We start from the raw sequence: 26101 nt of genomic DNA, 5'->3' as shown, positions 1-26101 counted from the left end.
GGCATTCTCCCAGCAGAGGTTTGCGTGTGTGTGTGTGTGTGTGTGTGTGTGTGTGTGTGTGTCTTTCTCTACTGCTCGATCTTGCAGCATTTCCGTATTCCTGTCTACTGGAGTATTTTTTACATCATACAACCATTATTTGCCTGCCTGTCTCCCCCACTGGACAGCAGATCCTGCCACGTCTTCCTCCTTGGATCCCTCTTTCTACCAGTTCCCCAGCAGAGTGGGCATCCGTCGTAGGCTTTCGGGTAAACTTTATTTAACTGAGATACATTTTAAATAGGAAGCCAGAGCCTGAATTCACAAGTGGTAGGGGAAGGCCATAAATGAAACTCTCCCCCCAAAAAACCAAACAAAAAACCCCCATCAAAACAGCCCATGAGCACACACGTCAGCGCTAGGTGGGTGGCTAGCTGTCAGTCTGAACAGCCAAATAAAACATTTTCTGAAGTGCTGAAGACACGGCACACAGGAAAGAAAGCTTGATATAAAAAGAACTTAGAGTCAAGGCTAAAGCAGGTTTTGGAAGCCTAAACAGAAAAACAATCCTGGGAACAGGCTTCGGATACAGGCTGGGCGTAGGAGAGGCAAACAATGAGGGTGGGAGGGTTAGAGATTAGGAAAATGAGCCCTGAGCCCAGGCCTGCACCACACACCACAGAAGGAGCTGCTGGCACCTCGAGGCGGCCGTGCGTGGTGCTGGGGCGGCGGAGCCCTGGGCACGTTGACAAGCAGCCCAGGTGCAGGCTGCTTGGACCGGCTGCGCGGAGGCACTCGGCCATGTGGAGACGCCTGGTTTTGTTCCCCTGCACACGGAGGAGACACAGCGATTGCAATTTTATTGGGTTAACTCCCAGGTACTGTGAAGGTTATAGATAAGAATCCGCCTGACTTTGCTTTAAGGGGCGTAAGCTGCCATTGGAGGGAAGGGTCTAGGCTTCTTATCTCTGGATGCCCAGAGGCAAGCAAAGGACCGGGTAGTCCACGTGGGTTGGAATGAATGAGGCAATGAGGAAATGTTAAGCCCAAGTACATAGTCCCATGTGTAACTGCCTGAAGAAGGGCTCAGGCAATGATAGTCCCCCAGTTTTGAGAAAGAGGACCTCAAAGTATGTAAGGGAGCCAGCCAAATGCTCCCCTCCTTCATTCCCCCATATGAGCGTCCTAATGGATTTTGGACACTTGGAAGGGTGGCATCCCTGTTACCCTGACTGAGAAAGCAGACCAGATAAAAGCAGGAGGACAACTTGAAACCATGAAAGGCAGGTCCCGAAATTAGAGAGAGTTAGGAGTGATCTGAACACCAGACAGAATTCAGGTTAGAAGACTTCCGATTCACTGCCAAACCTGACTTACTATCACTATGCATGAGGACTAACGTGGAGCTGGTGGCTGGTTCTCTGTGAAGAGAAGCCTTGTTGCTTCTTCATCTGTGTCTCACTGCTTTGAAAGCATTATTTTATTTTATTTTATTATTTTATTTTATTTTAAGATTTCATTTATTTATTTGAGAGAGAGAGCACAAGAGGGAGGAGGGAGAGGGACAATCCGACTCTGAGCTGAACATGGACCCGGACACGGGACTCAATCTTACAACCCTGAGATCATGACCTGAGCTGAAATCAAAAGCTGGACTCTCAACCGACTGAGCCCCCCAGGCGCCTCTTTGCACAGCATTATTAAGCACAGAAACATGGCCAGATGAACGCAAATGTCATCCGAGCAGCTTTGGAAATACAGCCCCCACTCTGCAGTTATCTGAGTTCAAGTTATGGCCTTTTGCTCTGGATTGGGTGAAATTCTGAACCAACGTGTTCGTGTGTTCCCTGGTTATTTGTGTGCTGACACTGAACTCACTCGCCAAATGTTGATGGAGTGCTTACTCGACATCACGCCCCGCTCAGGCACTCGGGATTTATCAGGGAACAAAACAGATGGGAGTTTCTGTTCTTCTGGGTCTTCCATTCAATGCCAAGAAAAATCTAAAATATTAGTGGCAAATATACTGTGATTAGTTGAGTTTTTCCTTCACAGAGGAAGGAGTGCCGCTTGATTGGGACTTTTCTATGCCATTCATTTCATTGTCGTTGGCTACTTGGATGATTTGTAATTCTGGTGTCCAAAAGCTGAAGGGTTCTGTAGATTTCTAGTTCAATCTATTCCAGTCTCTTGCTCTCTGTCTTTGTCTGTCTCTGTGTGTGCGTCTCTCCCTGCATATGTATACACACACTCAGATACGTGCATCCCTAACAACATTTGGAAGGATGGAAGCAGCGTCTATTATTATACTTACATGTATAAGCCTAAGTAAGACTGTTACAGCTTCTTAGGAATCTTTTAAGATCCAACCAGCCTAAATATGAATCCTAATCCAGGGGTTGGGATTTTCTTCCGACTTTTTAGTTCCTTTCCGGTTACAACTGTTTCATCTAGGTATGTCCTAGCTCATTTGCTAATACGAAGCTTAGCCCTATGTCTGGGGCTTACCATTTTGGAAGGCTCTTTTTTCTTTCGGGGGAAGTGGACCTGCTGAGTCCGGGGTTTAAGGTGCTTCCAGTTCAAGCCTTGTATTTTAGTTTGCTCATCTCTCTTGGTTCTAAGCCATGTTGCCTTAAGTAGAAGAGCCGTTCCTGCGAGTGCAGAGAGCACTTTACTCTGTGAGATGCCTGGCGGGAGGGAAAGGGTGAGCAGGGATTTTTCCCAGTTCTGTTAGGATTCTCATAGGTGATTTTCTATCTGGGGTTTCTCCCCTTGGTGAGCCCCTGGGTGAGGAGCTGGAGTGATGGGGGGAGGGATTTAGGGGGTCCCATGCAGAGTGGCTTGCGGAGCTGTGTGTACTCGGTGAGCCCACATCCTGCTTCTGTCGGTCACGTCTGTGTGATCTTCCACTTGTCTCATTTGTAGTATAAGGAAGATACTCCTGCTCTTACAGGGTTGTTCTGAGGTCTAAATGAAGTCATTTCCATGCAAGAGCCTGGCACCTGCGAGCTATTAAAGTGGATGGTGTTAGAGACCCATCTAGGGTTGCCAAATTAAGCAACTAAAAATGCAAGGTGCCCAATTAAGGAGGGATTTCAGATGCACAGCAGATACGTTTGAGTTAAAATACATAAATAGAACATAAACTGTAATCAACTGTATAATATAAAATAAAAATATTATATATTAATATAAATGCAAATATTTTACTGTAAATATTGCAGGGGGCATACTGATATTAAGAAGTTATTCTTTGTTCGTCTGAAATTCAAATTGAATTTAAGAGGCAATACTCGCCCTACCTCATCTCTTCTCTGGGCTGTGTCCCCACTCTCAGCTACCCTGAGTGCGGGCTGCCAATGGCCCCCAGCTGCCCCTTTCTTCTTAGGGATTTGGTTGAAAAGTGTGTGTACTGGGGGCCCCGGGCGGGGAGCGTCTCACATGGGTAATGAAGGTTTCTTTCCTCCCTCCTTCCAATGGCAGCAGCCTGTGGCTCTGACTGGCAGGAGGGCACAGGAGACCGGCCCCCTTTGCTCAAGGAGGGACCCCATCTGTGTACGTTTTGTGCTGGAGAGCTGCCCTAAGGGGCCAGACAGCAGCCAGGTTCCAGCCAAGACCACATCCCACATACCACACCTTTCTCTCCCTGCTTCTGAGATACGTTTCACAATCATTTCACAAGAATCCCTGTCTCAAGCCCTGTTTTAGGTTGGAAATCAAGCTAAGGCAGCTATCAATGAATGGGGAGTTTGTCCCCCTCTCAGTAATTAAAAAACTATGACAATCCATAAAAACAGGTAGGAATTTTTTTCTGGAGGAAAAAAAAAAGCAATGATGCTTAAGAGAATGTATTCAGATATTAATAAACAGCTTTTGCTGTACAAAACCTAGAAAATTCACAAATCTAAAATTATAGGAATACACTTAGAGTGATGAGCCCTGAATAATGTACGGAATTGTTGAATAATTATACTGTACACCTGAAACTAATATAGCACTGTATGTTAATTATACTTAGGTTAAAAAATATATTTTAAAAATCATAATGTTTGGTTCACCACAAAAGTAAAATGCTCTTCTTCCTCCAAAAGGCACTATCCTTTTCCCAAGAGAAGGATGATGACACAGTATTTTCTTTGTTATCTTTTTGGACTTCACTTTCTTTTTTTTAAAGATTTATTTATTTATTTGGGAGAGTGAGAGAACACAAGCAGGGAGGAGGGGCAGAGGGAGAGGGAGAAGCAGACCCCCTCCACTGAGCAGGGAGCCCGATGCGGGGCTTGATTCCAGGACCCTGGGATCATGACCTGAGCCAAAGGCAGATGCTTAACTGACTGAGTCCACCAGGAACCGCATGGAATTTACTTTCAGTATAGATAGATACGTTGGATGTCGTATTACCTTCCAGAATTGGCATGGAAAAATTGAGAGTGGAAAAGAGATGGCATCTGTGGTTTCATCTTTTACATTTAACCTTTAATGCAATTGAAATTTATTTTAGTTAGCAAGTTGTTCTATCTCTGTTGATCATCTCCACGTTGATTTGAACGATACCATCATAATCTGTTTATATGTGGGCCTATTTCTGGTCTTCTGTTCCATAAATCTTTCTACTTAGTTCTTTGCTATTAGCACATTATTTTAATTCCTGTGGCTTTAAAATATGTTTTAGTAGAGGGGAGAATCCTTTGTTACTTTTTTTTTTTTTTTTACTATTTGTGGTGATATAGTTTTCCTCTCAAATAAGTTTAAAAATTATTTTCATAGGTTTTCAAATATTTTCTTGAAATTTCTGTTGAAGTCATATTACATTTACAGACATTTTGCGGAGACCTGACATTTATTTTTGTTGTAGGATATTTTCAATTAGTAAAGTCCTCTTTTAGCAACCTCAGTAAAGTTTCATCACATCAGTAGTGCAGATTTCTTGTTAAATATCACCCAGGTATTTTATTTTATTTTACTATTTTATCTTATCTTGTTTTATTTTATTTTATTTGCTATTGTAAGCAAGAACTTCTCTTTGTTATATTCCCAATGACTTTGCAGAGAAGGAAAAGGAAGAAGTAAACATAATCTACAATCTTGCCACCTAGTGTGACCACCATTATTATTTTAGTGTGAAATTCTCCATGCTGTGCGCGCGCACACACACACAGAGGTTCCTAATTTTTCCTCTGATCATTCCTGAGTTCTTAGGATAAAACCTACTTGATCATGATGTATAATCTCATTAATATACACTCGATTAAACATGCTAACACTTAATGCAGAACTTCATTCCTATTGTAGATGAGAATTGTTCTATTATTTTCTCTCTTTTTCAGTATTATCTTTGTAAGACTTTACATCACAGCTCTGCTATGTTGATCAAAATTGCATAGCTTCCCACATTTTTTAGAACTTTGGAAGAATTCAACTAAGCAGAGAGATAACATTTTCTTGGAGATTTGAAGTAATTAGCCAATTAAAGCCTTGTAGGTCCATACTACATACGTCTTTCTGTAAGAGATTAAACGAGATGTTGGCTGCCTTACTTTTTCAAAATATTTAGGGCAGAGATAAGTAAGAGATGGTCTAACAGGTTTGAAAGGTGGAAGAAAATCCGAACTTAACTGAACCCCAGACTGGAAAAGTGATAGGAGCCGCAAATCTTTGGAGTTTGACCTAGGTTTGGGTCCTGGTGTCCCCAGCAGGTGCCACTGGGCTCATGACTGTGGGTTGCCTTTTTCAATCTGTAAAATGTACCAGTCTTCAAAGTGACAACTGAATAAGCTGTTTCTATGGGAATTTGGGGAGCTCTGAACACAAGCAGGAAGTTTGGGATGCCTGGCTGCAGAGAGCCGTGCACTTCGAGAAGACATTTCTCCCCTTTCTGCATGAACTGCTGCCCTGCTCAGGCACCCGGAGAATGAGCAGTTTGGGGAGCTCAGGGTTGGGGGGCTCTGGTGGGAGGGCAGTCCTGAGCTCCCTCACGTGAGAAGCAGAGTGAGGCTGATGGTCCTGTGTGACTGCACTGACAGTCTGGTCCTGGAACACACGAGGGCATCTGGGGGAACCCCAAAACGCACTGCAGGTGGTTGTGGATAATGCCGGGAGAGGGGCAGAGGTCTTCGTGAGCAGGAACAAGAACAGGAAGCTTGGGTTACTGCTGTAAAAGTGCCCTTGAATATATCCACAGGCTGCTGAGCCCTGAGGGATGTCCAGATTAAAGGAACATCATCTTGAGGGGATGCCTGGGTAGCTCAGTCTGTTAAGCACCTGCCTTCAGCTCAGGTCATGATCCCAGCGTCCTGGGATCGAGTCCCCCGTCGGGCTCCCTGTTCACTGGGGAGTTTGCTTCTCCTTCTCCCTCCACCCCTCCGCCCCTCCGCCCCTCCGCCCCTCCCCCTCACTCGTTTTCTCTCTCTCTTTCAAAATAAATACATAGAATCTTAAAAAAAAAAAAAAGAAACATCATCAAGTCAAACTACGGTAAGAGCAAAAGTGAAGAAGATATTTTTTGAGGTGAATGGCGGTGGGCAAAGCCAGGTGGAGAGAGCCTACCTCAGACTTAAGCTTGCTCATTCAACCTGCAGGAAGGCAGCTTTCTCTTGCATTATCCGGGAGATCCCCCAGCTGCCCATACTCCACTCCTGTGCAAAAGAGGCAAAGGACCAAAAATCAAGTTGGCTTCAGGAAGTTTTTCAAGGAAGCAAATTTCAGGATCAGCAGCCATGCCGCCCATGACCGCCGGGAAGAGACACCCCTTCATGGGTAGGACACTCGCGTGGCTAACCCCAGCTCCACTCCTACCACAGATCCCAGCTCACATCGTGACAATCCTTGGTGGGGGGGTTGGGAAGGCAGTGGCATGTCCAGCAAATTTGGTTCCAGAAGACAAAAAACTAGATGGCACATTTTTGACAATAGATGATTCTGAAGGCCATTTCAGAGTTTATTTATTCTATAATCTGTGTAACAGTTTAATGTACTAAAGCTTTGAACTCCTACTCATATCGAAAGCTAAGCCATTCCAAACACCCCATTTCAAAAGCTGTCAACCAAAGAAAGCCTCTGGTGTCTAAAATAGCCATTCGGCAACTGTATTTGTTCTTTTCACCAGGGATCAGCCAACTTTTCCTGTAAAGGGCCAGGTAGTAAATATTTTAGGCTTTGTGAGCCTGTAGCAACGACTCAACTCTGTACTTTTGTTTTGAAAGTAGTCACAGGCGATTTATAAATGAATGAGCATGGCCATGTTCCAGTAAGCCTTCACTTATGGATAACGAAATCTGAATTTCATATAACTTTCGTATGTCATGAAATGTTATTCTTCTTGTGTTTCTTTCCAATTATTTAAAAATGTGAAACGCTTCTTAGCTCCCAGGCCATACGACAACGGGGGGCTAACCATAGTTCATCGACCCCTGCTCTACGCACACAGAAGTCTCACTTGCTTTATGAGCCAGTATACAGTCCTTTGGTAGGACCAACCTGACCCATAGAAATAAAATGAAATGGCAGAAACAGCTCCATGTGAATTCGGTGAGTGGTCATACAAGCAAGTTGCTCAAAGAGCCCTCTGTAGTTTGAACTGACAGGGCCTTCTACACAAATGCTCTGAGATAGTGACTTTAACAAAAATGATGTAAAGAAATACCAGATTCCTAAATAAAACCCCTCTTGCACTTAAGGGTTCAAAAGAAAAAAAAATTCAATGATCAAGTAGTTTTTTGTACCGCTAAACTTAATGCAATGGCTAAACAAATGTCTTCCCCTTTGAGCCAGACGTTGAAAGTATCACCTGATACGTCATCCTGAGGTTAAAAAGAAATGGCTGAATTTGAAACATGTGTCTACCAAGAGTTCTAGAATGGAAAAAAAAAAATTCTTGGTCTATGAAATATCTTCCCAATATTGAAAGAAAGTAAATGAAATCTTCCTAATATCAGCCGTCAAACCTCCAGATTCCCCTTTTGTTTTATGTTCTAGGTAATGGCCTCAAGTCACTGAATACTACATTCAAACTGTAAGTTAAAAATCAGCAAACAAAAATGTTAAGAAAGCAGGAGAAGGGGCACCTGGGTTAGGAGTCTGCCTTCAGCACAGGTCATAATCTCAGGGTCCTGGGATTGAGTCCCTCACCGGGATCTCTCCTCAGCGGGAGTCTTCTTCCCCCTCTCCCTCTGCCCCTCCCCCCTGCTCGTGTTCTCTCTCTGTCTCTCTCTCGATCTCTCTCAAATAAATAAAATCTTAAAAAAAAACAACAAAAAAAAACCCAAAAATAAAAACAAAAACTTTCCAGTGTCTTCATGATCGTGTAGGATGGTGCTGGAGGATTCGAAAAATCTCTTCACTCTCTTAAAAACACAGTGCGATTTTCTGGATTGTCATTTTTGACCATGCAAAGTGCATGCAAACTGGACCTGGTAAGTTACTAAAATGACCGTATGGTGTTTCCGCAGCAGACATTTTGGGAAGCAGCCCTACGTAGAGGAGACATGAATGCCCAGTGTTTAAGGGCACAGGCTTTGGCAGGACAGAGCCCTGGGCTCAAAATGCAGTTCTGATGCTTGCTCCTATATAACTTTGGAAGAATTACTCTAAGCCATTAGTAAAATGAGGCTGCTAATGGCTATTTTTTTACACCACCATTGTGAACCAAAATGAGACTCTGTGTGCAAAGCATTTAACACAGTGGCATACAGTCAGAGTTAGAAACATGGTGGCTTTTTATCATTTCAACTATTAGATTTACTGAAACCTGTGTGTTTTCTGACACTCCCAGAAGAATACAGCCATGTTCTGGGAAATAAAACTATCATACAGACTTGATAATTATGTCTCAGTTCCTTAGGTTTTTGCAGAAGAATCAAAACTTGAGTGAACAGATACTGTGGCTTGTGAAATCAAAGAGAGATGCTGAACACTTCAAGTATGCTCTTTGCTGTCCGTCAAAGCAACATGTACAAAGAAACAGCACGGCAGATCGTAACGGAAACGTGCCTGCCTACACGCAGACATTAATGCAGCTCGGTGTACATTCTATGGCTCACGCGTGCTTCGGGGAGCACCAAATAGAAATTCCTGAAAGAGTCATGGAGGAATAAAAAGTTGCCAACTATTCATATTGGACGTGCTGCCTTCCGGAAGAAAAGAATATCAATGAAATGAAGATGCTGAAGTAGAATAGTAAGACTCAATATGGTGGAAAGTCAAGAGTCAGAAGTAATCGAGGCATTAGAAGTAAAAACAAAAAACAAAAAACAAAAACCAATAACAATACTGAACTTGGTGAAAATCTCTTCTGGTTTAACTATAAAACCCTTTGAAGGATCTAAAGCCACTTTCTGCAGCAATGACCGGACCTGTTGCTGATAGACATGACTTAGACATAATGACCCCAGTAGAATGAGCTGATCTGGTTACTCTAAAGCTGCTTCTGGTTCTAAGTACAGAGCAAAGTAAGGAGAAAGACAGGCTATGATAAAGATACTGGGAGGGTTTCGGCGAGAGCGCGTGCTACTGCAACCTCCTTGTTGATAGCACCACCACTGGCCAGAGTGGGTACTTCATAAGCACGGCGCCCGATCCTTGCAATTGCGGCAAAATTCGGATTGTTACCTCAGGGACCTGATCAGGCCAGGAAAATGGCTTGCAAGGAATTCCGTGAAATACATCTTTCTGGCAGCCTAGTGGTAAACCTTTGCAAATTCGGCTTTTGGCTATCTTTCTTGCTCAAATCCTATTTTTCCACTTCCTACAACATGAGAAAGCCACTGGCCTCTATTAAGAAAAAACAAAACCGAGCAAACCAAGGCATGAAAGACCACATAAAAGGGTGAGAAGTTGCTCTTTTGAATTTTCAGAAAGTGATAAAGACGTAGCCCCAGGGGACCTACGACATACTTCCAGAGACAAGAGATGCTTTGGACCAGCTTCAGCCCTATCCCAGATAAGAAGGATGCTTGACTCCGTGATGACTTTAAGCACAGAAAATGTGACTTCCTGTGTTCGCTGTTAATGTTGATGGGTTCTTCCGTTTTTAAGTTTTGGCCTGCTTTTCACACACTGGTGAAAACAAAAGAGGTATCCGGTGCTTGAAGAAGTTTCATGGTCTATACCTCCTTGTCTAGAAAAGATGAAAATATTTTAAAGTAAATTCAAACAGTAACTTTGTAACTTTATAATTTGGTAACTGTCAAGTTACCTTCTTCCCTGATTATTTTTTTAAAATTTTTAAAAAGATTTTACTTATTTATTTGAGAGAGAGAGAGAGAGAGAGTGAGAGAGAGAGCACCAGCAGGGTGAGGGGTAGGAGGAGAAGCAGGCTTTCTGTTGAGAAAGCCCAATGTGGGGCTCAATTTTGGGACTCCGGGATCATGACCTGAGCTGAAGGCAGACGCTTAACTGACTGAGCCACCCAGGTGCCCTTCTTCCCTGATTTAGAGTAAAAATCATTTTGACTTTTTATAATGGAGAACGTTACAACAAATGCATTTGTTATGCAATTCAGCTAAAAAGTACATACAGGAGATTTCAAACTGTGCCCCAGATTTCCTTTTTTAACCGAGAAGGTTTTGCAGAAAAATTTTTAAATCTTAAAATGTTTTTCCATGGTTTCAAAATAATAGAAATATGTATTTTTTGGTCATTTTTAGTTGAACAGGAAACTTTGCTCCAAAAAATTGGGGCAGGTTATGCCATGCTGACATGGGTCATTCTTTTGTAGTTTTATAATTTCAGGTCAATCTATGTTCATGGACTAAACTCCGTGAAGAAACGACTTCGTGGGGTACACATATAAGTGACTACAGCCCTCTTGGCCAGGCCAGCATTGGCCTCCACTCGGACTTTATGTGGTGTGTTTACACTGGGGCTCTGCATTCGCTTTGAAATAGCCTGATTGTCAAACCAGACACAAAGAGAGTTGGGGCAAGGGCAACAAGGAAGAGGCGATTACTTCTCCTTTCCTTTTGCACCAAACACATAAATAGAAAAAAGAGTAGATCTTCGTCTTCAAGAGGGGTTTAAAAATGTTTTATCCTAGGGCGCCTGGGTAGTGCAGTCATTAAGCGTCTGCCTTCGGCTCAGGGCGTGATCCCGGTATTCCGGGATCGAGTCCCACATCAGGCTCCTCCGCTGGGAGCCTGCTTCTTCCTCTCCCACTCCCCTGCTTGTGTTCCCTCTCTCGCTGGCTGTCTCCCTCTGTCACATATATAAATAAAATCTTTAAAAAAAAAATGTTTTGTCCTTGCACAACAAAGGCACAGAGACAAAAAGACTCTTTCAAAGCACAAACTTATCTACTTAAAAAAAAAAAAAGAAATGGATGAAACTCAGTCTTAAACAGAAGTCACTGAAACTTTGGTACAATATCCAGGTGTTCAGGAGTGACAAGGATTACTGTCCTTTGTGGTTATATTTTTGCAGTCGAACATTTGCCAAAGAACAACCTTTAAGGTTCAAAATCACCGAGTGAGTTTTAAATGATTCGAATGAAAGCAATGAGTACATAACCAAACAACAGAATCGAGGAGGTCTTAAAAACAAGCAAAGTACTGAATTTGAGAGTCTACAATTAGCTGCTTATTGTTCCCTGGAATGAGATGAATCATTTCCAAAGTAATCACTGGTTTGACTGAGTGGGATTGCATTTCTTTGTTTTAAACCTGGTTTGTGCTTGTTTAGACAAGGTCTTCATTTCTTATAAATGAAGCATACTATTGTTATATGTCTGATCAAAATTCTTTTTTTTTCTAACAGCTCCTTTATCTTGTTCCCTTTCTAGTCAAGCATGTCTATTTCCCCCAAAACATTAAACTGTGATGTATTATTCTTGTCCCTCCAGACCCTTTAATGAAAGGACCAGACTCTGGCACTTACCAGCTTGGGATCTTGCCGAAGCCACTTACGACGGCTGAGACTCAAATTCCTGATCTGTTAGAGTGCCAGGCATGCATTCACTCATTCCTTTAAAGATTATGGAATGTCTACTAGATGTGGGGCATCAGGCACATAAAGATAAATAAGACACAGGCTTATATTATTATTAACTTTCAGGGCTGATGCTATGGTGGAGAGAGGCACGTGTGAATGCGCTAAGTGCCCTAAAGTCTCGTAAGTGCCTCCTACAATGAGTGGAGGTGGTGATGATTGGCTCTATTTGGGGACAAGAGGAGCAGGGAACATTAGAGAATGCTGGCAGAGGACAGAGAATACTGTTTGCCAAAGTCCTTGGCTAATAATAATAGCGAGCAATCATGTAGCCCGTACCACGTGTTAGGCGCCGGGCTGGACGCTTGAGCACTGCATCTCATCTGAACATACACCTTTGGTACTTAGTATTATTATCCCTGAATTGTTGAGGAAATTGGGGCTGACAGAGATGAAGCAACTTGCCCAGGGTCACACACTCAAAATGACAACTTCAAGATCCTACCCCAGGCAACAAGAACCCCAGAGTCCAGGCTTTGAACAACCCAACCTCATTGTCTCCCCCTTCCTTTGCTTTGGTATTGCAAACGCTCCATCTTTGTCTGCCTCCCTGATGGTGGGGTGAGGGTGTGGGGGGGAGAATGGCCACGCAGGGAAGCTGCCAGGCGGAGAGAGTCAGGTTTTACCCATAAGGGGTTACTCAAAACTAAAACTAAAAACACTACGTAAATTCAGTTCCTCATTTTGGTTTGTCTCTTCCAGATGAAATTTCTTTTCTCATTTGGTTCAAACCGATGGAAAGAGACATTGGTGATTCCCCCCCACCCACCTTAAGACCCAAGATGAAAAGAATTGTGGGTCACGTGATACAGGCAAATGACTCATTTTTGGGAGCGTTGAAGTCAACAGACAGGCAACAAACTTTCAGCTATTGTTTAAATTCAGTCCAAAGGGATTTTCTAATCTAAGGAACTCCCATTGTTTTATTTCAGGGTCAGAATAATTTCCTACTTAGTACTCAGGGAGGTTTTCTGTGAGGTAATTTAAAAAAGAGATATGCAAATATGCTGGGGAGATTAATAGGAGGACACAGCTATGAGACACACAAAATGAAATTCTATGACAGATAATATATTTTAGTTTGATTTTCAACATTATATAAATGCTTTTAATTAATATTAAAACAACAATTAATGAGAAATAACCTTGTTGGTTTGATAAATGGAGTGGTGTCTTTTTCAAGGACATTTTTTTTTCTGATTCCAAATGTAATATACTTTATTGTGAATGATTTGGAAATGAAAGATAAGCACACAAAGAGATGGAAATCACCTCTTTATCTAGAAGCTCTAGAAGCTATCCTTAGGGACCTGCTCTGAACTTTGTGGAGGTCTGTCCTGCCTGGCTTGCTGGCATAATGGCACATTCTCCTTTTACTCTGTCTCTTTGCACACAGGTACATTGCCTGGCACGCCATAGATGGTCAGCATGTTTGCTATTGTTGTAACTTGAATTATTATATATATTACTGTTTTACAAAATTGGAATCATAAAATGTATCAGTTTTGTACCCAGTGGGACTGATAGTATTAAAGAAATATTAATTAATCTGGGGCTCCTGGCTGGCTCAGTCAGTAGAGCGTGCCACTCTTGATCTCAGGGTGGTAAGTTCAAGCCCCATGTTGGGCATGGGGCCTACTTAAAAAAGAAAAAGAAGGTTTTAAAATAATCCAATACATTGTATTAATTGGGGTTCTTTGTATTGCAAGAGTCAGAAACTCCCACTCACTTCCTCTGAAGTCTAGGGAAAGGGTCACTTTTTTTCCATGGCCAAATCCGGGGGTTCAAAAAAAGTCGTCATCACTTTCTTCCTCTCATTTTTCAGTTCGGCTTGTTTCTGTGTCTTTTGTTTGTGTATCGGATTTAGTCTCTTCCTGCTTCATACAACCTTTCTCTAAATTGCTGACAAGTGTTGCGCGGACATTCCCACCATTCATGATCAGAAGAGGAGAAAGGCTGTCTTTCCTTCTGAGTGGGACAGGCAGCAGGAGGACTCTGATTGGCCCTGCTTAAGTCACTTTTACATCCGGAACCAATCACTGGGTCCCCGGGTTTGGTGTGACAGTTGGCCTGGGATCTCTTCCTCTCCCGCTGGCCACAAGTGGGGCTGTTGGTGGGCTTAAAATGAGCACGGTGGCTTCACCACCTTACAGGAGTGCAGGAATGGGGAAAGAGCTTCTGGAAAGAAACAAACCAACAAAAAGAGGAGGGCTGCTAAGTGCACCGGGCAAAGAAAATTTCAGCAACCAGAGTCGCCTCTCTCTCTTCTTAAAAAAAAATACCTATTCAGCTTAGAATTAAGTATCAGATTTATATGTTTTGATATACAAAGACATCTATAGAGTGGAGGAAATAAAAAAATATATAAAATGATTTTTAATTTTTAATTAATCATTGACTGGAATATGCCTGATGATCTTTTATGGAATATTGGACAGATAGTTGATAGCACACTGAATATTTGGATCCAAACTGATTAATTGCTGAGATATCTTACTCTTTAAAATTTATATATTTTTCTTTCATTGGGCATTCCAATTGGATATTCACTATCAAATAGCATCCTTGCAAAGTCCAAACAAGAATCCTCTCCTCTCATTCTTTTCAAGATATACTCTTTGTTTTATAAACCATGTAAAATAAATACCGTTAGCATTTGTTTTTTTTGTAAAAAAACCAATTGTGTCTCTTAAAGGACCATTTTAATTAGTAAGATGGGAGATACTTGCTCTTTAGGCTTCTGCCAAAAGGACTCCAAACAATGCTTATTGGATGTGTTTTAAATACACACAGAAGATCTAGAGAGCAACAATAGTGGAAAAAAACAGAGTTTTTTAAAACACTCATTAACCAGGTGCCATGGAATGTTCAGTTGATTGGTTTCATTATTATTTAAAACAATTTTTAACTGAAGTATAATTGACACACACCGTTACGTTATTTTCAGGTGCGCTGCGCTGCGATCACAAGTCTACACGTTCCTGTGTGTTCTCCACATCTGTCACCATACACACTGTCCCAGCACCGTGGACTGTATTTCCTAGGCTGTACCTTCCATCCCCATGACTTACTCATTCCGTAACTGGAGGCCTGCCTCTCCCGCTCCCCTCCACCCATTTTGCCCACCTCACTTTCCCCTGAGGTTTGACAATTCGTTTGTTCTCTGTATTTATGAGTCTGTTTCTGTTCTTTTGTTGGTTTGTTCTTTTTGTTTTGTTTTGTTTTAGATTCTGCGTGTAAGTGAAATCACATGGGATGGTATTTGTCTTTCTCTGACTTATTTCACTTAGCATATAATACCCTCTATGTCTATCCATGTTGTTGCAAATGGCAGGATTACATTCTTTTTATGGCTCAGTAATATATATACATACATCCATGTGTATATATGTATCATACCTTCTTCATCTGTTCATCTATCGTTGGACAAATATTTAGGTTGCTCCCTTTCTTGACTATTGTAAATAATGCTGCCAATAAACAAGGGGTGCATATATCTTTCCGAATTAGTGTTTTCATTTTCTTTTGGTAAATACCTCATAGTGGAATTACTGGATCATATGGTAATTCTATTTTTAATTTTTTGAAGTACCTCCATACTGTTCTCCACAGTGGCTGCACCAGTTTACCTTCTGACCAACAGTGTACAAGTGTTCCCTTTTCTCCACATCCTCACCGACACCTGTTATTTCTCATTTTTTTAATACTGGCCATTCATTATTTTTTTTAAAACAAGATATTTGGTGTCAACATAACCAATTATCTGACTTCCTAAGGTCTTACAGTATATAATCACCTAGATCTAAAGCTATTTCCTAGTAGTGATACCAGATCTATGCACAAATATATCCAGATCTCAAAGAATTTTCACGATCTAACTTGTTCTAGGAAGTCATTTAGGCACTAAGGGGTGAGGCCTGCATTGCTCTATGGGCACATGGGTTAGCTTTCATTCTTTATGATCTTTCAGATGTTTCCAATAAATTACTTCGTAATCCCTTATGGTCAGAACTGGCCCAAGTTGGGTCTGTTTGGTCTATCTTTATCATCTGTGTTTTTTTCTGAAATCTTTTCATCCATGTGTAGGGTTCCTTCCTCCATATTCTTTTATTCCCCCCTAACAAATGTTCTACTTTCTTCATTGTCCCAGGGTCCTGCATCGAGAGGCCCTGATGTGATACGTTACAGTAGAAATCCAGGACCCAGAGTTGAAAGTGGCACAGGATTAGTCCTCGGAAAACCACCGGTGCTCTTTCCTCTCTGCCCTGGTGCTTCCGAATCTGTTACGGTGCTTTGTTGAGGCTTGACTTTCAATAGCTTCACTGAAAACATCAATATGCTTTTCATTTTTTTGTAGTATGTCCCTCCCTCCTCACCCTCCAGCCCAGACCCTTGAAAATAAGGGTTTGCTGAATACATACCTCTCACAGCAAGCCATTTAGGTGACCCATTTTCTCACATCACAAGAGCTGACCTGGTCTCAGCATGTTGTAGGAATAGGTGATAAACTCACCGTACTGTAGTTTCTTGCTCTTTCGAGAGAGTGATGCCATGGCTCTCTCCATAGTTTTTCTGTGTTGTTCTTGGGATTCATGATGCCTTAGTGAATCATTTCTTTTTTTTTTTAAATTTCATTAGATATTGCCCAGTTTTTCCAGGATAATCCTCAGGGAGTCCTATGTCTATGCCAAGAAGATCCCATTTCCGAAGCCCATCAGGTTTCTGTAAGAATACCCCCCATCAGCTGATTCATTTGTTGCAAGGTAAGCCACAGGTTAGCCACAGAGAGAGACGGAAGAGTTTGTAGCTACATGGAACTATCTAGATAGTAACTCATGGTCGCTTTGGTGCAGACAATTTAACAGTGATTTATCATGTTATCTGTCTTGGAAAAGAGGAAGTGGAATGGACATTTTCCTTGTGGATGAATGAAATTGGCCGTTTAAGTTGTGTAACAATTACAGAACATTGATTTGGGCTCCTGTTCTGCAGCCACTAAGTGGAGGGAAAAATGTTTTGGGTGTTCTATGTCCTGCCCCTGCAAGGGTCCTGACGTCTACTTGTCAGTTAAAACTATGGTTACTGCTTCTTCCTTTAACTCTGTCTCTTCTTAGAATGGAAGCAAGTTGGAATCTCTATCCATAAATAATCTTAGGTAGGAAGTGTGAATAGAGAGGCCCAATATTACTTGAGGGTATGAGAAATGTTCACGACTCAGAGAAATAACTGTCCAAATAGAGGAAGAGAAAGGAGTTTGTTTTGTTGTGGTTACTAGAACATACTTTTTGGATCATCCCTAAGGACAGCAGTGTGGATTCGTGTCGAAAACCTTCCCTTTTCCTCCCGTATTGGTTATGTGTGGCTGTGTAACAAGCCATTCCCAGACGTGACCGTGTCTAACAACTATCATCACTGTTTCCAAGGGGCAGGAGTTCAGGAAGGCTCAGCTGGGCTGACTGCCTCGGGGTCAACCAACTGGTTGTCATCAGACAGTAGCTGGAGCTGGGACAGTGGAAGGCTGGCGAGCCGGGGCCTGTATTGATATCCCTATTTCTCTATATCCAGTCTCAGAGTCTCATCTCTGGTCTGGCCACGCAGGCTGGCTTGGCCTTCTTTGCAGAATGGCCACTTCCAGGTGGTAGAACTTACCACACAGAGACTTAGGGCTTCAGTGTGAACACTGCAGAGAACCCAGGTGAAAACCTCTTGGCTTTGATGACACAGACTTAGAAGTCCCATAGTATCATTTCTGTCAAACTCCATTGGTTGGCCAGGCACTAAGGTTGGGCCAGGTTCAAGGGGAGTTGTCAGTGATAGGAGTATCAAATGATTTGCAGACGTATTTTAAAAGTACCGCACCTCTCTCTAAGACAATGTTAATATATCCTTTGGATTTAAATCTCAATGTATGCTTTTTTAATTATCCTGATTGACCAATTGGTTTAAAGAGTTAAAAAAGGCATATCTATATATGTCTATATAAAAAAAGACATATATATGTCTATATAAAAAATACATATATATATGTGTGTGTACACACACACACACACACACACACAGGGGAAAGTTCCACAGTAGACCAGTATATTCTGTAACATATCATGGATAATATGGAGCCTTTGTGCACATCAGATTGGCCCAATTCATGCCAAGCATTCTACAGACAGTTAATAAAGAGTAACAGAATGAATGAATGAATATATAATGAATTAGTTCACATATCTGTCATCAATCAAAAGAGCTCTTAAGCCAAATAGATTTGGAGCCAACAGAATGAATTATAACTTGGCATCTTGGGCGAGGAAATATGTTTCTAAAATATAATTAGTCTAGCATTTGTTTTGCTTTGTTTCATTCTATTTGTACATACAATTTCGTTAAAAGGCAGTTAGATATATTCAAATAACTGCCTGATTGGGTGACAGAAGACAGAGCAGAGAACATTTTTTGAAGAGCATCAGGAGGCTGCAGGTCAAGTATCTGAAAACTTGCAGGCTGCAGGGTCGGCCACGCCCTTCGGCTGCTGACGGAAGGAACACCGGAATTCTCCCAAAAAGCTGGAAGGTAATTGCCGTGGGCTCCTTAGCGCTTACCCTGGGGCTCTTCCTTACTCTGCAAAGTCAATGCCGGGGAAGAGGCCTATGCTGTTTCTGAAATTCCAGATACATCAAGTCATCATAATCATACAGTTGGAAGGACTTTTACTTCAGGTCCCCTTTTAGACCTGAGTGTCCTGGTCCTTTCCTACTTCCAGATTGGCTCTGAGTGTGCCCACCTACCTACACTCAGGGATAGGCCTGTGCAGGGGTCCTGTGCCCCCCTCCAACCCTGGGCCAGGGCCTCCCACAATGGATATTTACCACCCTATGCCCCCTCTAATGGCCCAACATTATCCTCGGGGGGAGGGGGCAGGATGTGGCTCTTCCCATCTGCAGCCCTGGGCTGGATATTCCCATAACAACAGTGTGTATACAGGGATTTTGGACCTGAGCATGTTTGTCTTTTAGGGAGTTCTGTGTGGTAACAGAGGGGAGAAGGATTCAGGATGGGGAAGAGATGGCTGAGAGCAACCCTAGCCATGGGGCAGCTGCCACAGTCCAGGCGGCAGGTGATATGGGCATGCATTAGAGAAGTGGTGATGCGGGTGATCATTGGCGAACACCAAGAGAGGTTTCCAGAAGTGTTGTGTAACTGTCCGAGCCGCTTGGAGTTGAGGGGCAATATTGGGCTGGGAGCACAGTGGGGTTGAGCCCATCTGACTGCGTAGATGACAATGTGACTTCTGAAAGGAGTAGGAAGGAAGGAGCTTTAGCTGGGAGGGGAAGATAACAAGGGGGTGAGGGAAAGGGGCTCTTGGCTACAGCTTAGCTTCTGTTACCGGCAGAGAAGAAATATGGGATAGCAGAGGGCGTTCGCTTAATGCAAAGAAGTTCCTTTTCTCTGGGCTGCACAGATTGTTTCTTTAACCGTTACTTTGTGCAGAACAAGATTTAAGTGGGTTTTACCTCTTAAAATCCAGACATTTTTCCTTTTTTTCTTTCTATTTACTTATTTGAATTCAATTAGCCAACTGATAGTACATCATTAGTTTCAGGTGTAGTGTTCAATAAATTATCGGTTGCGTTCTTTGTTGTTTTTGTTTTAAAGATTTTATTTTATTTATTTGAGAGAGAGAGAGAAAGAGCACAAGTGGAGGTGGGAGGGGTAGAGGAAGAGGGAGAAGAGGCACCCCGCTGAGGAGGGAGCCCAATGCGGGACTTGATCCCAGGACCCTGAGATCATGCCCTGAGCCCAAGGCAGACGCTTAACTGACTGAGCCACCCAGGCACCATGACATTCTTTTTTTTCTTTTTAGATAAGGATCCCAGTCAAAGAAATGGATGAGTAAGAGAACCAAGGAGAGAACATGGGTGCTGGTGATTGATTTCTCGTGGTGGACCACACTTATCCTCAGCCTGGAAAAATGTGAGTGACTGGAGTCTGGTGTTTTTGGAAACTGTGTAATCTTCATTAGTAGGGGATTTCCTGAAAGTGCCTCTTACCGAGGGGCTCTTCCCCCTAAAACTCCAGGGGGCAGCTGAGTGTGAGAAGGGGTAATTTGATTGCCGCAGTGACAGGGTGGGGGTGTCTCTGGCTGGTACGTCTCCGGTGGAGCTCATGAACGCCGAGTGTTTGGCTGTGTCTGCACACTCATACCAAAAAGAGCTGTACCGCCCTCGGAATGCCAGTAGCACCTGCACCGAGAAAAAGTGTCAAAATGCATTTATCTTTTAGGACGTGGACGTGGTCATTCTTTGACTTTCAGTTACTTGGAGATTTATTTTGTCCTTTGTTTCGGGAGGTCCCACCTTCTTGCCTGGGGTCCTTTGGAGAGGAGGTGGGAACTTGGCTGGGAGGGGCTGTTGGTGGTGACAAAACATGACACTGGAGTTGGGGTCGATGGCAGAGGGAGCCTGGAGCCAGAGCCTCAGGACTGTTCTCCTTGGGGCCAGGCCTAAAAAGGTGTGCTGGAAAGTTCCAGAAGCCCGAGAAGCACAAGCCTGAAACAACTGGGGCACAGGAGGAGGGCCAAGGCTGGCTACAGGGGGCCGACTTTTGGTGCTGGTAGCTACCTGCCCCCAAGGAGCGGTTGCTCCAGGTTTCACACAAGAGAAGTGAGAACCCCTGTCCGTGTCCTTCCTTCCACCAGAGACATCAGAGTTCTTGTAGCACTTGCCTTTCTGTGCTGCAAGACTCAGGCCTACTTGTCAGTCTTTATCAGGGGAACAACTTGTCCCCTGGGATTACTGAGTACTGGGGCCTCCGTGACTGATTCCCAGCAGTCCCGGGGGCTAGAGGTGCTCAACCAGCAGGAAGCCTCAGATGCCCTGCGGTCATGCTGTGGGGCTGGGTTAGCTGCTGTGTGGCGTGGCAAGGGGCTCCAGCGTCCCCGCTGGAACATGATGCCTGACTCCCACAAGTAAAATGATACCGGAGCAGTGGCTTAGAAGGCACACAGAGTGTCATTAGTACAAGGTGACGCAGGGCATTTGGTTTCACCTACCAGGGGTGAGGCATGATTCTGCCACTGTATTCAGCCAGGCGTGAGATGAAGCTTTTGTGGGGTGGGCCTCAAGCAGAACAGGCCTTCCTTTCTGCAAAGGCTTGAGTGACATCTGTCTTTTAAGGAAAAGCAGTGATACTCTGAATTGGAGGAATTCAGCCCACGTTGGAGTCTAGCAAGAACTAGTGTACTTCTATTGCACCGTGGGGGAAGTTCTACCAGCCCAGAGGTTAGAGTGCTTATGAATGTCTGGAGTGTGAACCAAGGCCCAGATGCTGTGCTTGGTTCTGGGGACACCAAGAGATATTGCTCGCAGGAGCCCTAAGCCCGGAGAGAAGGTAGACAGGAAAGCAAGTCATTTCAGTGGAGTTGAATACATGGCCATTAGAGATAGATGTGAGAAGATATGGAGGTGGCACGAAGGAAGGAACCATCAGCTTGTACAGGAGGATAGAGGAGCCAGGGCCAGGGACATCTCAGAAGACACTTGAGTGCTGAGTGGGGCTTGAAGTGGAGAAGGCCAAGTGGACAGAAGGGCACAGAAGTACAGGGAGATGGCAAGGCATATACAAAGGCATGACTGTATAGAAGAAAACGTTTCCTGAAGTTGCAAGTAGTTCTTTATAACTGGCTGGAGAGGGTAAGGTGGGAGCAGCAGGACCCAGGTTGTCAGCCGGGGGCCTGGTCATGGAGGAGCTTTCGTACCACACTAAGAAGACTTGATGTCATCCTGTGAATGAAACAACGTTCTGAAGGGCTTTAGGTTGAGGAATGACGTAATGGTAGCTATGTGTCTGCCAGAGGAAGTTACTCTGCCAAAATATGTTGGATGGATTGGGAAGGGGCAAGATTGGAATTTGTGAGGCCAGTTTTAAGAGATCATTGCAATGGGGAGTCTTAGTGATGAAGGTTGGGATTAAGGCACCGGTCATGGGGATGGTTCAAGGGCACATCTATGATACACAAGAGCTGGACATAATAGGGTCTCTTGGTTGGCTACGGAATACAGGGGAGAGAGGAGACAATGATGGCTTTAGAATTCTAAATTGGGTGACCAGGTGCTTCATGGTGTTAACGAGAAGGGTAAGGTATATAGAAGCTTTGTGTTTTTGGTTGAGGTGGTTGGGTTTGGGAGGGCCTGGAGGGGGAGAAAGAAAGGTAGAGGTAATGAGTTCAGTTGACCGTAGTGTTAGACAGTGTGCATTTGAGGTGTTTATGAGATGTTTAGGTGGAGATGTCCAGCAGGTGGCTGGGTATATAATAGAGTTACCTGTCATTAGCATAGTGAATGTATGCAGATCCAGGTACACAGCAAATAGATACGTTGTCCAAGCCCTTATCCCCTCCCAAAGCCCTGTGATTTGTCTTGGGATCAAGAGTGGAGCATGTGATTTAAGCCTAATGTGAATTGCTTTTTCCTGTCCATGAAATAATAATTGGCTTGGGGCGAGCACTTGATTCAATTTGTGTCAATGAGAAGCAATCCAAAACAATGATATTTATGCTGGGAATCCTGGGAAAAATTCTAACATTAGAATTTTCCAGGGCCATAGCTTCAGCATCTTTTGACCCACATGAAGAGGATTTTTGATAATAGAGAATATGTGAAGGAGCAAGGGAGAGAGAAGTGAGGGCAAGAGAAAGGAGAGATTAAGAAGGAAAACATGGTTTGAGTGACATTATTTGAGCCCTGATCAAGCCAGGTCTGGACTTCTCACTTTTGGAACCAATACATGTATTTTTATTTTTCTTAAGTCAATCAAAGCCAGGCTTTCTGTCACTTACACCAAATGGGTCCTCACCCATCTAGAAGCCTCTGGAAGTTTCTGCAAGTGCAAAATCAGCAAGCAGAAGCTGAAGGATGGTGTGCTAACAATGCATTCTGCAAAAGAAAAGTAAGTCCAGTAGAGAAGGAGATGTTGTGTTGACTATCATCAATTACAAGATGAAGCCCTTCAGGACAGTCAGAGAGAGCTCCATACTGGGCTCTTACTCCCCTGGGCTCTGCTAGCTGACTCTCTGGCTGTGACCTCTCTGGTGGTTCTCAAAGTATGAACCCCAGACCAACAGCAGCTGCATTGCTTGGCAATCAGTTAAAAATCAAAATTCTTGGGTTTCTCCAGGCCTACCTACTGAATCCGAAACTGGGGATCATGGGACCCACAAATCTGTATTGTAATAACCCTTCAAGGGATTGTGATATACACCAAAGTTTGAGGACCTCTGCTCCTAGACTGTGTCCAACTATCATCAAGTACAGCTTTGCTGGAGGGCCATATAGGGTGCATGTGGAATTTGGTGGATCTTCTTGTCAAGGGAGACTTGAGATGTGACTTCCCCGCTGAAACGGCACATTCCAAATCCTAGCTCTAAATACCTCGTTCACAGGCTCACTGCAACACCAGGATTTTGTGAGCTAAGTTGAGACACAGGTCTGGGTTTTTCTGGACCAAAGTGCAGGGATTTTGAGGTCAGATTTCTTTTCTGGAGATTGTAATGGTCAATCAGATCTCCTTAGTTGCCACTGTTTAATCCTACTGATGCCTAATGAAGTGCGACACTTCAGGACAAAGTGTGATAAATGAGGCAGCGTCATGGGGCACCTGGGTGGCTCAGCTGGTTGAGCATCTGACTTCGGCTCAGGGTCCAGGGATTGAGCCCTGTGCTGGGGGCCCGCGCTCAGCGGAGGGGTCTGCTTATCCCTCTGCCCCGCCCCGCCCCTGGCTCATGGGCTCATAAATAAATAAATAAATAAATAGGCAGTGTCCCAGGTCTCCAAGGAAAATGGAGAGTATGAACATGGATGTCTTCTACGGACGATGGGAAATGAAACTCTTCAATGGCAGGTCCTCATTCTACTGACGGCTTGTCCATAGCTGAGAGCTGTAAAGTGGTCTGAATGCTAGGGGACCCTGAGTATTCCATGGGACACGTTTCGGAGATGGAGAAATCCAGCACTCTCCATTGAGATGGAAAGGAGTGTGAGCTTTAAGAAGGGCTAGACTGCTTTATTCAGAAGTGGGAGGTCTGTACCTGTCTGCCCGCAGTATTTTTGCCTTTCTTCTCTGAGAAGAGCAAACGTGAACGTAATGGGAAAATATGGGCTTGGTCATGATGGAGCTTGATTTGGAATCTTAGGGCTCTCGCTTAGCTATTGTGTGACCTCAGGTGTGGAACCCAAACTGTCTGAGCCTCAATTTCCCGTTGAGAAAATGAAGGTCAATAATCCTTCATGGTCGTCATGAGGTGTAGAAGGACTATGAGAAGGACTTGGCACATACGATGTTCCCCTGTCTAATCCCCTCTATTAAGCTCCCACAGTGTCATCTGTCCCTATGTACCTAGTGTCCTCATATAGCTCTCCTGGGCCTCAAGTGCCCTACTCCTGCCAGATCTGTCCACTGCCAAGTTCCCAAGTCTCCAGGATGATTTTCTCCTCCTCCAAAAATAACTTTCCTTTTCAAAGGCAGCTAGGTTTGCCGTTGTCATCATACAAAGAGAACATGCAGTGAACGTGTGGCGAGTTCCAGCGATGCTAACCAGGAACTGTGTTAGCTCTAGGGGATAGAAAGTTCAATCCGACAGTCCTGGAATTCAAGAAGCTCAGACTCCAAGAGCAGCCAGACACCTAAGCAGACAATTCAACTCTCGAAGGAGATGAGGCCTCCAGGAAGGCTTGAATCTTAACAGATTCAGAAGCAGGAGGCAGGAGAGGGTCTGTTAGGTCAGGGGACTGGCATTACCCATGCCAGAGATCAGTCACGGGGTAGGCATGGGAGAACCCCAGGCAGTTAACCCTGCTGGTTTCTACGGTTTGAGAAGATGCTTGAAAAGGAAGTTGAGAGGTAAGCAGAGGCCCACTAATTTTATCCAAGGGATGGGGAGCCCCTAAGAGTGTTCACTTAAGGCGGGGAGTGGCAGATGACATTTCACTCAATTTCTAGCTACAATTTCTTGAGTGCTCACCCCGCTGCCAGGCACTGTATGAGGGACTGTATGCTAGAGGACTGATTTGGTGTGGATTTCTTTGGCGCTGAGTGCTGGAAGGAGGCGGGCAGGGAGAGCTGCAGGTGTGGGGACCAGTCAGAAGCAGTTCTGATGGGATGTGGGGGGGAAGGGGATGGGAGAGAAGTGGGGTGCCGTGTGGAGACAGTGCCACAAACGCCGCCTGAGAAGGCAGGAGGGCCGCAGGCTAGAACGGAGCGCTCCACAGGAGTCCCAGCTGGGGGGCAGAGGGTAGTAGAACCCCGGACCCTGAACCTGGAGATGCCTGTATGTGCCCCAGGCGTGGCCTCTCTACTACCAGGTGTTGTCTCGCTCTTTCCTGGTAGGAAACCTCTCCCCTTCGTACACATCTTGGTTCCACTCGCCCAGCTTTTTCCGGGAGGAAAGGCAGGAAGCGGCCACGCTGCGGACAGAGCAGCCGAGCAGCCGAGCATCTATCCAGTGGGGTCCGGATGCCCTCAGAGGCAGTGAATTTCGGTTGTGCGGCTTTTGTACAAGGACACAGGCCCCAACGCGGTCTCTCCTCTACGAGCGTGGGTCTCAGTTCCCGGGCGCCGCCGGAACGCCGGCGTCCAGCAGGGGGCAGCATTGAGACACCAACGAGGAGAGAGCCCGGAACCGGGAGGCGCAGCCGCAGCATCCAAGCTCGTCAGAGGCTCTAACCTTTCAAGCCATTCCCCGGGGAGCCCTTCCTGCCCTGTGAGGGCTGCCCGAAAATGAGCAGGTGATAAGAATGAAATATTAAGCAATTCCCTTCTGCAGAATGAAAATGAGTTGTCATTTAGCATATTATCAGTTGATGACACCTTCTTCCAGCTTAAAGGTGGTTTGGTTAAGTGCAGGAGCCAGGTGAAGGCGTTTGCCATGGTACCCACCCCAGAACACCCAGCATGTGTGTGGGCGCCGCTAGCAGCGGGAGGGGGGCGCCTGAAAGCTGAAGGCTGGAAGCCGACGGGGACTGAGCACCGGGGCCTGTGCAGGAGAGAAGGGATGCAGATGTATGAAGGGTGCTGAGGCTGCAGGCACGTTTCCAGCTGTGATCCGGTGGAAGGAGGCATGGCCTCACAGCACGATGAAGGAAGCTTAGAAGGCAGA

General features: G+C 44.4%; 1 long non-coding RNA gene across 1 annotated transcript; it reads left to right on the top strand.

Moving 5' to 3' along the window:
* The first annotated feature begins 7256 nt into the window (after positions 1-7256).
* On the top strand, positions 7257-15544 carry LOC148109490 (uncharacterized). The gene is made up of 3 exons (XR_015725841.1): positions 7257-7506; positions 7954-7990; positions 14906-15544. It is a non-coding gene; the product is annotated as an uncharacterized LOC148109490 (long non-coding RNA).
* The last annotated feature ends 10557 nt before the right edge of the window (positions 15545-26101 follow it).

The sequence above is a fragment of the Ursus americanus genome, chromosome 9, assembly GCF_024610735.1.
Source record: "Ursus americanus isolate L20-20 chromosome 9, mUrsAme1.1.p, whole genome shotgun sequence".
NCBI lineage: Eukaryota > Metazoa > Chordata > Mammalia > Carnivora > Ursidae > Ursus > Ursus americanus.
Note: the sequence above shows the minus strand (reverse complement) of the source record. Positions and strands in the feature narration are given on the sequence as shown.